At 32.1% G+C, this 13,999-nt stretch overlaps 1 long non-coding RNA gene across 1 annotated transcript; it reads left to right on the forward strand.

Annotated features, from left to right (window-relative positions):
* The first annotated feature begins 2,956 nt into the window (after window positions 1–2,956).
* Window positions 2,957–7,133, forward strand: LOC136275364 (uncharacterized). Its single transcript, XR_010713924.1, has 3 exons — window positions 2,957–3,117; window positions 6,611–6,797; window positions 6,949–7,133. It is a non-coding gene; the product is annotated as an uncharacterized lncRNA (long non-coding RNA).
* Window positions 7,134–13,999: the final 6,866 nt, after the last annotated feature.

The raw sequence follows: 13,999 nt of genomic DNA on the forward strand, positions 1-13,999 counted from the left end.
GGCCAATATTGACGTCTTTAATTATCTCTCTCTAAATACTGTTCATAGGCAAATTCAAGGTTGTCCGAAATTGCTTTAAAGTGTAGAAGGGCGAACATTGCAAGGGGCGAAAGGAACCAAGTTTACAGTATTTAGAATAATTTAAAGAGTAGATTGTACAATTAGAAATATGTTTGGGGGGGGGGGGTGGGGGTTGAATTTTGTTTTTGTTGTTGTTGGTATCTATACAATTTAATAGCAATATAATAAAGGAAGGGGGAGGGGTAGTTCCTTCTTAAATATGTAGAATACGTTTAAAGTAAACTTAAAGTACATAAATCCTCCCTTGATGATAAACAAAGATTTAAGGAGCCCTATTTGGGGCTTTTTGCGTAAACAAAACACCAACAGCAAAACCTTGTATTCTCTAACCCTTTGTAAAACATGTTTAAAAATATACCTACCGCTTCTATTTAACTTCATTCCATTTTCAGTTGGCCGAATTGCATAGCTTCAAACTGTGTCTAATTCCAGTATTAAATCGTATTATTTATAGACATATTTACATTTTTTTTGCATGTAAGGTGTGTTGAAAGATACTGCAGTTGTAACACTGCAATACACAAAGAGTATATAACGGTTAAAATGATGAGTGTTCTTACAACGCCACAAATGTTGAACGCTGTAAAATACAACATTACCAGCAAAGGTCAAATTTCTTGATTATAATTGTAATAGTAGCTCTTCCATTCATATAAACTGAACCTTTGTATAAAATAGGATTTTTAACGTATAAATCACTTTTGCATACAATGCAAGAAGTTAAAAAATAAGCATTTAATTTTTTTTTAATATAGTCACATAACTGCAGCTGTGTGTGAATACAAATTTCAATATTTCGCTAACGTGGATAACTCAATACCTGTGCACACATTGCTGCAATTAGGAGAATATATCTTTCAAGCAAAATGATTCAATGCTAAATTAAAATTTAGTGTACATATTATTCATTCTATTAGTCATGGAATTTATATTTTTAATTTCAATTTAGGCAATGGTACTTGGAATGTAAGGAGGTAAATTGTTTTGGTTGTAACAATGTTAAACGATTCACAAATTTTCAGATTTGAAAGAAATTAAAGATATATATATATATATATATATATATATATATATATATATATATATATATATATATATATATATATATATATATATATATATATATATATATATATATATTAGTTTATTGCTGGTGACACAAAGCCGCCCGTCAATGTATACGTAGAGGCTATCTCTTACAAGCTTCACTCGATGACGGGTCTTTCTGGCCTTTCTCTTAAGAGGGTATAATGTCTTTCTCTTCTCCTTATCTCTGGTGGGAACTGCTCATTAACCCAGATGTTGGATCCTTTTAGTTTCTTGGGTGCTTGGAAACATACCAGTTTTCTATCCCTGAAGAATAAGAATTTAGCCACAATTTTTCTTTGTTTCGTTCGAAATTCGTCTTTTTTCCCATCCTGTGCACTCGTTTGAACGAGATGTCCTGTGCAGCCAAATTGAAGATCGGTAATGACTTTATTCATGCACTAATTTAAAGGCAATACGTCCAGTCTGAAATTCATTTACATCATAACGATTTTTTAATATCACATATTGTCTATTATGCTAGAGTCAAATAGTGCAGAGCGATGTTTGGTGAGGCAAGCTATTTTTGGCGAGTTATTTCCTGTGTATATTGACAATGTCATTATTATGTAGCTCACTTGTTCCCATGCTACATGTAATCCGATAAATAACAGATGGTACAATATCTTTTATGAAATGAAACTGCGAAGTAATGTGTTATTAAAGTAAAATTATCTCCCCCTTATAATGCTTTTCAAATGAAAGTATGTTTGTTTCGTAAACTTACTTTACCATGTCAAACGAGTTTTTCTAAGAGAAGGTAGATAACTGAGACACCAGTCTCAGTTTGCAGCCACTAACAGCAGCCAATTAGCCTGTAGAAACTAGCAGCAAACGAGAAAAATTATCAAAGTACTGAGAAAACTCGAACATAGAGCCATATTTGACTTTATCTTTGGAATACTTTAATAAACATCAAGACGATTAATGCATCAATAATCTGTGCTAGTATTGATAACTGCAGAGATAGTAAATCTCTCTTGGACAAGAGTTATAAAATAAGTCTGCATTATAGAAGTTAAATCATTATTAACCTTTGTATATACGGGTAATAAGTTATAAAAAGAAGTGTTCTTGAAGATGTAGTGTAATTAAAAAAGGGAAAAAATTAGAATCATCGCATAAAGTAATAAAAAAATAAGTGATAATATATAAGACATATGTTTTCGTTTCAAAGGTTATCATTTCTTCTTTGTAAATCTTTTCATATCCTTGGAAACAACATGAATCGACAAATAAAAAAGAATCCCTATTATTTCTGTTATCGGGCAATTAGATATCTAACATTGTGATTTTATTCCTCGCAGTCGAGAATTTTAAGGTTAAATTGGTATAACTATAATTTAGGATATTGTTTCTATATACATATTACTGCAACCAGTGTGTGTCCGTCAAAAATATTCAGAGTTACTTTAAATTAAATGTCCTTGTTACCTCAGCCTTGTTGTTGAATTATAGAAAGGCTTATTCAGACATTGTTAATTTTATGTTCAGGAATATAGAACGGATAAATACTATATCTATTACAAATGATTGCATTGATGCTTAGCGCACCCACATGTTAATATGAAATATGTTACTATTTTATTGTTAACCATTTCTTTTAAATTATCATTATTTTGATGAATAAACACTATCCCACCCTTTGTGATTAAATAGCAACCTGCGCTTTAATCGACGACAACATATTTAAGTATCAATAACAAATTTAAACTATAATCAAATGATTGATTTGGATTGCAAGCTGTCATTTTTATTAACAAGATGTGCAAATATGCGTTTGTGTTCAAATTCTTTTGACGGGAAACAATGAGATACTCCCTGAAAATTGAGTATAAAAGATGTGTATATCCGTGTTTGTTCAGACACAGTTTGTCAGCTGATTAAAATATAGCTAGAAGAAGCAACTGTTCAACATGGTTTCAAACATTTTTGTTGGTTTCATATTAGGTGAGTACTGAAAATTTATGGTAAAGGAATAATGTTAAGAGAAATATTTTATAGTACTCAATGTATGTCTTTGTTTCATTTGTATCCTATATTTTTTGAAAGGCGGTTGAATAGTAATTTAAGTCCGGAAGTTTCAATTTCAGGAAACACTGAATATTTAAATGCAGGATTCATTCTTTTCCAAAGGTTATAGCTCTATTTAAGGTGGGTTGCAGGTTTACCCCATAACAAATCTCACGACAAACGTGCCCTGAAAATTTGTTAAATCGTTATTTAGGATAAACAGATCATTATATAAATTTTTGATCAAATTTGCCTACGTTTTTTTTATGCAACGCCGCTCTAAACTTTGTTTGTGGTGCTGTTTTGACGCTCTTCTAAGGAAATATATAGAAAAGATGAGCATATTTCTCTTTAAATTCGAAATCGAGTTATTTTGCGAAATTGCAAATATCCTCTAAAACTTATCAACTGTTTCTATGTGTACAGAAAACGTGATTTACAAATTATGTATGTAAAAAATCATATGTGTTCTGGCTAGATTTTATGTTTCTAATTATTCTACCAAATATTAGAGTAGCATGAGTTCGACGTCAACAATGTTAAACTGTTCCTATTACTCAGTGATGGCAATCATTTAAACACTATATTCAGGACTTCTAAAGCGAAAACTTTTACCCATTTAATGTGCAAAGGACGATGCAGTTTCTTTTTACAAAAATATTTTCCACAGAACAAGAGAAAAGAGACAACTTTTTACATACACGCATATATGCCCATGTTCGAAAACATACCTTTGTAACAGTTCAAGTGATAATTTTCCTAGTGATTAGACCACCTACCGTCATAAAATTGCATATATACATATATTAAGACTTTTTAAGAATATGAAAGAGATTAAATATATTTTTATCATTATTTCAAAGTTTTTAATTGGGGCGCAGCCTCTCGTGTACCTCCGGTTTTATGTACATTGATACATCTATTCAGTTGATATTGAAAAATATTAACAAGAAAAGTTAACTTTTACACTTTTATTCGAAATCAGATGATGCATTACATAATCTTCTAAATATCTTAAATCACGAAGAGAACAAAGGCATCAAATTTGTTAAGTGCAAGATTATCCAGTTCCCCTTTTCCATATTAATTTGCTCAGTTGGAATATAAGTTAAACATAATGTATATTATAATCTTGAATCTAGAAAACGGATGATATTTGTAAGCTGTGGGCATTTATTTTGCTTATCAAGATCTTCACAACTTAGAAAATATAAATCCCCGCCTGTACTCTTCCCTTTTTTGGGATAAAATAGTTACATGTAATAATATAATAATGTATCATTGATATATCATATCATTATATATTAATTTATAGCTTTTGGCTTTAGAGTGTAATGGGGAAACTTGATATGTATCCGTTATGATGTCATAAACTAATGTGCACAAAAGGGCCATACAAGTTGTATAAATTGCGTACAGAATTTGATGACGAAAGCAAACCCGCCGCCCATCTTAAGTGGGAACAATAAAACCTCTAAAAACGTTGCCATAGAAAACTCCATTTATTTAAAAAGACTACATCTCAGATAAATTACTGATTTGGTTACAATTAAATAATTTTTTTAATCAAATATTAATATGTTTTACGGTGTGACCGTTGGGGCGAGCGCAGAAGGAGTCACACATCTGTCATCATTGTTAAAAGCAACCCGTGGACTTACCCAAACCAAAAAACTTTGGCTTTGTCTCGAAAACTTTTACCACCGCAAGGAACCGGAAGATATCAAACTTTTATTCCAATGGTCCCTTCCTAGGTTTATACACTTAAACAAAAAACTACCACTGAGCATTAATAAAATGTTAAACAGACTTATTAAAATATTTTGATAAACACATAGCCGGTTTTTTTTAATTTTTTATCTCTTCTTTACCTTTTAATAATGATCATTAAAATCAATAAATTGTGTGTCTGTGTTATTTCTCATTTTGTTCCTTGTTGTTACCGGTGTTTTAGTTTTCCTCTGTGACATCAATTTTGTTTTTAATCTTTTTAATTTTTGTACGCTATACGTTGTAGACATGTTCCCTCCCCCTTTTTTTAGTGTGTGATATCCAATATTATTGAAAGGTTTGACCACATATGTTGCATATAACAAATACATGTAGATATTTTAACAGTTTAATTTTTTTCTTTTATTTATTCATTACAAAATGACGGCTACACGTAGATCTAATAATGATTAGACTTTTCTTTTTTAATAAGTTTTTGTCACCTACCTAACGTATACAATGATTGGATCAATATGACAATAAATTTAGCATGGAACTTGCATGTGTATTTACTGAGCAAAAAAAAATCATTAAAACAAAACTAATCAGCCAAAGAGTCACCGTTAATAGTGAGCGCAGTATCAGTATTAACGGTGACTCCCTACTGTGTACTTCCTACACGTTACATTCAGTACAGATGCTTGATCCACCTCTAAATGTATCGCGGGAATATAAAACGCCAGATCACTGTGACGTCATACTTAACTTTTTGCGCTCGACAGTTTTCGTAAATTGTCGGACAAATTCGGGGAAGGAAATGACGTCATAGGTACAGTTTTTTACGTAAGCATATGTGTTGTTTACTTTAATGTTTTTAAAAGGATTTTTTATTGTTAAATGAAAATGTTGTATGCGATTTACAGGTAAGAATTTTCCTTAGAAACGCTTCCTGTTCCGCCAAGTTGCTATGCACCGCAAAGGATCACTGGGATAGTAGAACGTTTTCACGCGGGTCCACAAAATTTTCTTTGAACAATGTGCAGATTTCAACTCGAATTTCCTCCGTTCGTACACGTTGTCTATGGAGCTCGCTACGCGAGCGGCGCTTCGCGCCGCCTCGCTGCGCTCGCTATAATTAATTAATCTAATTAATCTAATCTAATCTAATTAATATCTTAATTAAATAAATTTTTAAATTAATAAGTTACCTTAAAAATTATATTGTTGTCTGAAACAAAATAAAACAAAACATCAATACATATAATTGTTATCGTTATCTCCCTTTGAACTCAATTTGTTGAGTTAAAATGTATTAAATTTGTCAAAGCAAGCAAAGTGTTTAAACTATATTAAAAAAAAAGATGTTGCCATTTCTGCTTTAACAGAGGTCAATACTTACAAGCGTCATTTATCGTTGAATAAACCCTTTAAGTTGGTATTTAGGGTGTTTACTATTTCCAACATTTCGCATTAAAAAAAACATGGCCGTCAAATCTTAACAAAAACGTTTGCTTGTTCTGCTTCAAGGGGGTATCTTTTAGTCGTTTCGTCTAGCTTTTAAATTTCAGTAACTTCTCCGAGACTCAAACCAAAGCAAAACAGAATCAGATTGGGTGTAAATATAGAAAAGACATATTATCAAAGATGAAATAACCTAAAAATAGCATATCCTTTTAATTTGATTTGCCGTTCTAAATTCATAAGAGTATTATAATTGAAGTGTTGGGAACGCAGATCATTGGAAGCATCGGCGATGATCATGCCATTGCAACATCTGCTTGCATTGGTCTATCATCAACTAGAAGATACACCGCCGCCATTCCCCGCGACTGTCATGGTGGGAAATCGTGTAAAGATATCTGTTCATCTGTAAAAACCATGGATGAAAGTAATAGCGGTTACGGAGCGTAAGTAAATAATACTGCAGTTCTCTCTCTCTCTCTCTCTCTCTCTCTCTCTATATATATATATATATATATATATATATATATATATATACTAATAATTGATTTGTATAACAATAATATTGTACTTATCTCTCTTTTTTTTTATTGGTAGCCCTCAATGCTTCAATGCTCTTCACATATATCCTGGTAATCGCGGCCCAAAAAACACTGCAAACACTAAATGGATCAACACATGGATCTATGGAGGCAATGATGGGTGTAATAAAACACACTGCGGACCCAACTTCTGCTGTTGTTTATTGTAGTTAAATGAATAATAAACAGTAAATCTGTCAAGTTGGTCTTATTTCAGTTAAACATTTTCAGTACATCACTTTAAGAATTATAGCAGAAAGACAAATACAATGCTAGGCGTTAATCATCATATACAGTATAGACATTTTCCAGTACGGAGTAGTATTGTCGGTTTATTAAACTGGACAAGTAAAACATGAAAACAACACAGGAACTATTGCTCAAAGCCAAGCATTAGTTAAAGTATATCAGACCCTGTACATTGAGTTATTACAAACAGTCCCATTAAATTCCCTGAAGCGGTAGGGAAGGTCAGACGGGTTAGAATTTTTATGCCTCAATCGAGTGCTCAGAAAGGTATTGAATATGACGGTTTGTCAACTAAATTAATTACTGCATTAAAATGTATCAAATTTCGTGCGCGCCCCCTTAAACGATCCTTTAATGCTTTAAACATTTTCAGAAATATAGAATATTAATTTGTTATTAAGAAAATCAATAATTTTGTATTTAGAAAAAAAAACAGTCATATCGGATTCCTAATACGCTTACTCTGACTCCTCGGTCAATGCAACGTTTTTCATTCATGAGCTTAACAATCTATAGGTTATCTATTTGGTTAAACTGATGTTATGTGTTATGGCTTGGATCCACTTTGTTTTTATGAAAAAAGGGATACACAAGATTGAGATGCGTAGTAAATGGATAGGCGTTCAGTGACTGGCTTGAATAATAGTGATTTTGATTATATACTTTAAACAAAGCTGATTAGTCCGATTATGAAGCATATTTTTGGCAATAAAACACCGATTTCGTATTATAAATGTATTTATAAATGAATATTCTAATTGTTTCTTTGATTATAAGAACATTGTTCTTAAGTTAAAACGAGAAACAATCAAAACAAAACTCTCCGAAATTAAGTCTGAATATTTAACAGACAAGATCACCTGACTTTCGATTTCACGACAAGACATGGGAACTGGGGTTAGTAACATTTGTATTATGGATGATTATCAAACTATTGGGTATTTATTTCAAGAGATATATGTTAATATTAATAACGGAAGTAAGCATTCTTCTTATTAAATGATAGATCACATTGCATTTAAACCTATTAAAAACGGTTTATTTAGAAGTGATGTCGTATTGTGAAAAATGAAAAAGAAGGTAAATAAGACAATATGACGAATACGGTAGTTAAAGATAAGACGTTATTTCTGTAATATTTTAATCATCATCGTCAACTGCTGGGGATTTTTATGATAGAGGGAGACCTAGATCTGTCATAAGAAGATCTAGATCTACAAGTGGACTCGGACGCGGACGGGGTAGACAGACACGAAGAGAGGTCAGATTTCACTGCCCTAAACAGACACAAAACAGAGAACAGGTCGCAAAGGCAAATTTATATATAAATAGAAGTTATATAAAAAAAAAACCTAAGTTTCACGTGTACATGGGAGAATTGAACTTTAAAATGTTTAATATTGTTTTATTCAGAGACATATTCAAAACATGACATTTGACCTGTGTCAAAATATTTTAATTCAAATAGCCAACAGATCTGCCAATTTTATGTTGGACATTTTGGAGCAATCATACCCCTGCCTGATACATCACAGCCACCTCAACCTGAATTTCCCTCTCGGTGCACTTGCACCAGGTGCAGTAATTAGCCAAATGAGGTGGAAAAAGTTATAAGAGAACTTAAGCAGGCTTAATCAAAATATCACACTGATGTGCATTAAATTGCAAAACCTAACGGATAATCAATGAAAGCATTTCCTTTGAAACAATTCATCATAAAACAAGAGGCCCAAGGGCCACATCTCTCATCCTAGCACAATTGGTTATAACTTTTAACAGCTAGCAGCAGCGTTTTGTGTTAAGAACAGGCTACCTAGTCGAATACAATCAAGGAATATAAGTGCACGTTGTCAATCTCTTTATTTCAGCTAAATACAAGTCCTCAACATTTTCTAAGAAAGTAGTTCTCGCTTATTCGTTTTAGTTTAATTCAGTTTAATTATTTTATTTGTGCACCTAACAAACGAAACATCAAACTGGAGAAACTACAACTAACGACGTAAATCATTCTCTAGATATAAAGGAAATATATACAAGTTTGCTGTCATTTATTATGGGTTTTCTTGCACTTATAATCAATGACAGCAAAAAAGCCTTTTATCACAATTCGTCACATGGATATAACGAATTACTGATATAACGAAGTAAATTCGTTGCTCCCTTACCTAGCTGATTTTACTTTATAAATATATGCGTCTCTCTGTATCCATTTTTTTTCAAAGGTACATACGCCGCTATGAACATTAAGTGTGTGACTTCATATTTAACAGATTTATGTCGTTTTGTTAAAAATTATTTGGAATATATTTTGCCTGGGATTTTTTTATTATTTTGTACGAACAACACGTACGTAGTTTGTTAAGTCATACCAAGAAACAATCAGATTTTACTTTTGTTTTTAAAACTTCTGTTTTATGTTTGTTTATATTGGGTATGAACTGAGAATCATATGATATCGTTGTGCTTGGTATTGTTTTGTAATTCGACACTTTTCTTGCTCGCTAAAAAAATATAAGTATGTGCTTTTATTTATAGTAATTAAACAATTTTATTGGGTTACTGTACATAGTTTAAAAGTTTTGTTGCTGAGCATGCGTTATAATACAGAACATTTTATGTGTTGAAGGTTAAAATCTTTGTTGATATACATTTGAAAATAGAATATTTTTTAATTTGGCCGGTTAATGATTGTTTTTGTATGGTTTATTTAAATAATTATACATGTATCTGGTTCAGTGGGTAATCCAGTTATGTTTTACTTTATCAAGTAATCAAAGAATTCTGCACCTTAGGTGGCAGGGGACAGTTTTTGTTATATGATTCCTTGTAGCCAAAGAATGCATGTCTTAGGAACTCTGTAACTAGAATTTCCTCAGTTCCCATTCAGCACAAATACTTTTAATTCACTCTTTATAAGGCCAATCACCAATTTCTGAAGAAAATTACTAGTCAAAACCTGTAAAATTCTCTACATACTGGTTTTTATGAGATTTCGACCCTTTCATTTTTTGCTAATTTTTTGCTAATTTTTCAGCTTCTTAGACCTCACCCAGCTATTTCCCTGCAAAGGGTTGACCTTCCGTACCGCGTACATGTTGCACTATCACATGTCAGAAACTTACTGGTGTATAGTTTACAATGTCCCATCCACCTACTTTTCGTGTTATTTTACCTCCTGTCTGTAACTTGCAATTTCACTGTGTAAAGTCAACACAACAGTCATAGCCGCAGGTTTCGCATATTACTTCTGATTCTCATGTACCTAACATATGAAGCCTACTTATTGCATATCAATTTCAACAAGAGACACCCCTCCAACTAATGATAATCATTAAAAATCATTTCATGAATTTTAGCAACACTCATAAGCCTTCAAGTACAGCAACTCTCAATTTTACAAAAATATTGACGGATACTTTATCCGAAACTGTCACTTGCTACCTTAGGCATAGTGAATTTATATCCCAGTGCTATATGTATGAAAGAATCTCTCATGTAAGGTATCATATATGATAGAATGTTTGATGACTTTAAACAAAAAGTTGTTCATGTTATATGCAATGCATCAAAATGTATATATGTTGTTGACTACTTTTGTTTACAAGTTTATCTAAAGCAATCAATTCATGTAAAATATCGTAAATTAATTATGGTTGTCTTCACATGACCTAAAGATTGAAACAGGGAGGTGTGATAATTTAACACGTGACTTTTGCAACTTAACTGAGATTGAAGATAAATTCAATTTTTTTTACTGATTTGTCAATCTTTTCGTAGTTTAAAAGAAAAGTATATTAAAAAATACTACTCCAGAAAACCAAGTATCTATAAAGTTAAACAGTTACTATCTACATTTACTTCAAATACCAAAGAACTGTGTAATTTATTAATCTTGGAATAAAGAACTTGAACTTGCAAGATAATCAATTTAGAGTAAACATGCTGACTTAAGATATTACTATGAAAACAATTTATGAAAATAATGAAATCACCTACCAGTATACAGATTTGTATGAATAAAAAAATAAAATCGATCACATTTAAACACAGGGAACGCTAAATTAAACAATGATTAAAGTATTCAAGGATTAAAAAACCATACTTTTTAAAGGATTAAATGTTTCCGAATTGTTAAAAATTGTTTAAGTACATACTTAAGCAGTATTGTAAACTCTGGTTCAAGGAATATATGGCGACAAATAGACCATTTCTACATCTGTTTGCACGAACCAATCACCAGATAGAAAATACAGCGCAGTCATTTTCCGCGACCGTACCTGCGGAATGCGCAGAAATCTGTGCCGATATGAATGAATTTGACGACGTTTCAGGAACGTTAGTAAATAAAACTATTGTATTTATGTATTTCAAACAAAACTATGGCAGGGTTTAATGTTCATAGAAGTCAGTTTTGATATATTTAATACCTGTGTAAGAATGCTTATTTACTATTTTGATTATCTTCTGTTGTGTTTTTATTGGTAAATACACCTAACGCATCTCCAAACACGCCGCCTTCCTCTCACATTAAAGACCCCCTCGCGCTGACACCCTGCTTAAAAGTTGTACAACTTGTTTGTCGATTGTTGGAAAATAATTCATGAATAAAAAATAATTGCTTCACAACTGAACTTAAATTGGACATGAATTCATAAAAACATTTGGTCGTTATATTATTTTTGATCGCTCTTCAATTGCTACTGACATTTAAATATGTACACCTGTCTCGAACGTTATGGCTTTAATTTTGATCGCGGCATTCAGGTTGCAAGGACTTCTAAATGCATGAATAACACATTAAAGGGTTTATTACACATGGGTAGGCGAATTTTCTGTTTACATCACAGGTGCTTGAGGACAAGATCACCCCCAACCCCCCCCCCCCCAACCCTTCCACCCCATCCCAAGTATAAAGACCCCGGCATTTTACTCTTTTTAAAAATTAAATTATCCTTTTATGACATATTTCTAATCTAATTTATTCATTCATTGCCCAAATTACATAAAACAAAAATTTTAGAAAAAATAGACCCTCTCTATATATAATACAAGCATTCTGAGAGTATTGCATAAGCAATACACGTCCCCTACCGGTTTGTAGAAATTTGTGAAAATAATGCACTGTTATATGAATATCATTTCTTACAGTCTTCTGTACCCCGAATCAACAGACCAACACGATAACGAGTCCAATTGTAATAATACAAAAAACCCTGCCGATTAAATTTACAACACAATGCTTGACGCTATTTTACAGAACTAATGGGTTTGTTAGAAACAATACAAGGAGTGGTCCAAGTAATGCACGATATTATTACTGACTACATACTTTTCTCGTTTATTCAATACACACCGAACACGATAACGAACCCGAACATAAAAAAACGGAATATAAAAAATAATTTTCTCGAAAATATGTCAACCAGACGCTACGAAAGTGTAATTTTGATCTGAAGTTTGACATTTTGAAGCTATTCAGCAAATTTCATATTATTCCTAAAACACTAAAAAGAAAAAAAGTGTGGAAAACTGAAGTGGGACAGACAGACGGACGGAAGAACAGACGGACGGACGGACCCAGAGGAAAGCTATAGTCCCCTCCGGTGAAAACAGGTAGGGGACTAACAAGAAGGTTGCTAACTTCGTCTGCAAGCGGAAAGGCACTGCCAATGAATATTTGTTACAAAAAAAATGATAAAATAAAATACTTCAAGAATAATTAAGTATCTAAATAAAAGGCGGAAGTGTGTAACAAATACAAAAAACGTCCTGATAGTTTAGAGTTATCGAACATTGCTGAGGACCTGAGCAGTATAATGGTGAGATAATGGCATGCATAAAACAAAATAAACCATACAATCACGTATTCATAGGATTTATATTTTCCCTGCAATAACTACAAATACTCCATGCCTGCAGTTGAGAGAAACCCCAGAAAGGAAAGAAACCAAAAAAAATCGTATCATCTATGATTTTCAGCGGGCACGATTTATATAGAAACATTAATTTCAAATACTTTTTTAAGATGGTTTAATTTAATTTAAGTAAAATTATTTGACAGCTTATGACAAATAACAATTTATAAAATTAATTGTCAAGAGCCTTGCGTTTGTTTCATTGTTAATCACAGACCCCTCAGTGAATCTGGCGTAGAAAATTGTGATCCTCTTTGTAGGATGTGTAAGGGAAAGTGAAGATGAAACAATTTTTTTTTTTCGTTTTCATCTTAATAATTATATCTTTTATAAAATACAATAGATGGTTTTTCATTATCATCAGTGGAATCTTTTTTTATTTTGAGTAAACGTCATCCTTAATGTATTTCATACAATACTATGGCAGGGTTCAATGTTCATAGAAATCATTTTTGATATATTTAATACCTGTGTATGAATGCTTATTTACTATTTTGATTATCTTTTGTTGTGTTTTTATTGGTAAATACACCGAACACACCGGCTTCATCTCACATTAAAGACCACCTCGCGCTGACACCCGTGCTTAAAAAATCGTATAATTTGCATTTCGATTGTTGTAAAATAATACATGAATAAAAAATATTTGCTCCAAAACTGAAATTAAATTTGACATGAATTTATAAAAGCATTTGGTCGCCATATAATTTTTGATCGCTCTTCAATTACACCTGTCTCGAACGTTACGGTCGGTCGCTTTTATTTTGATCGCTGCATTCAGGCTGCAAGGACTTTTAAAAGCATTTAAAACACACCGTATGGTTTATAACTTATGGGTAGGCGAATTTTCTGTTGAAATAATTATGTTGCACAGGACAAAAAAGGGTATATCCTACATGATTA

The sequence above is a fragment of the Magallana gigas genome, chromosome 1, assembly GCF_963853765.1.
Source record: "Magallana gigas chromosome 1, xbMagGiga1.1, whole genome shotgun sequence".
Taxonomy (NCBI): Eukaryota; Metazoa; Mollusca; class Bivalvia; order Ostreida; family Ostreidae; genus Magallana; species Magallana gigas.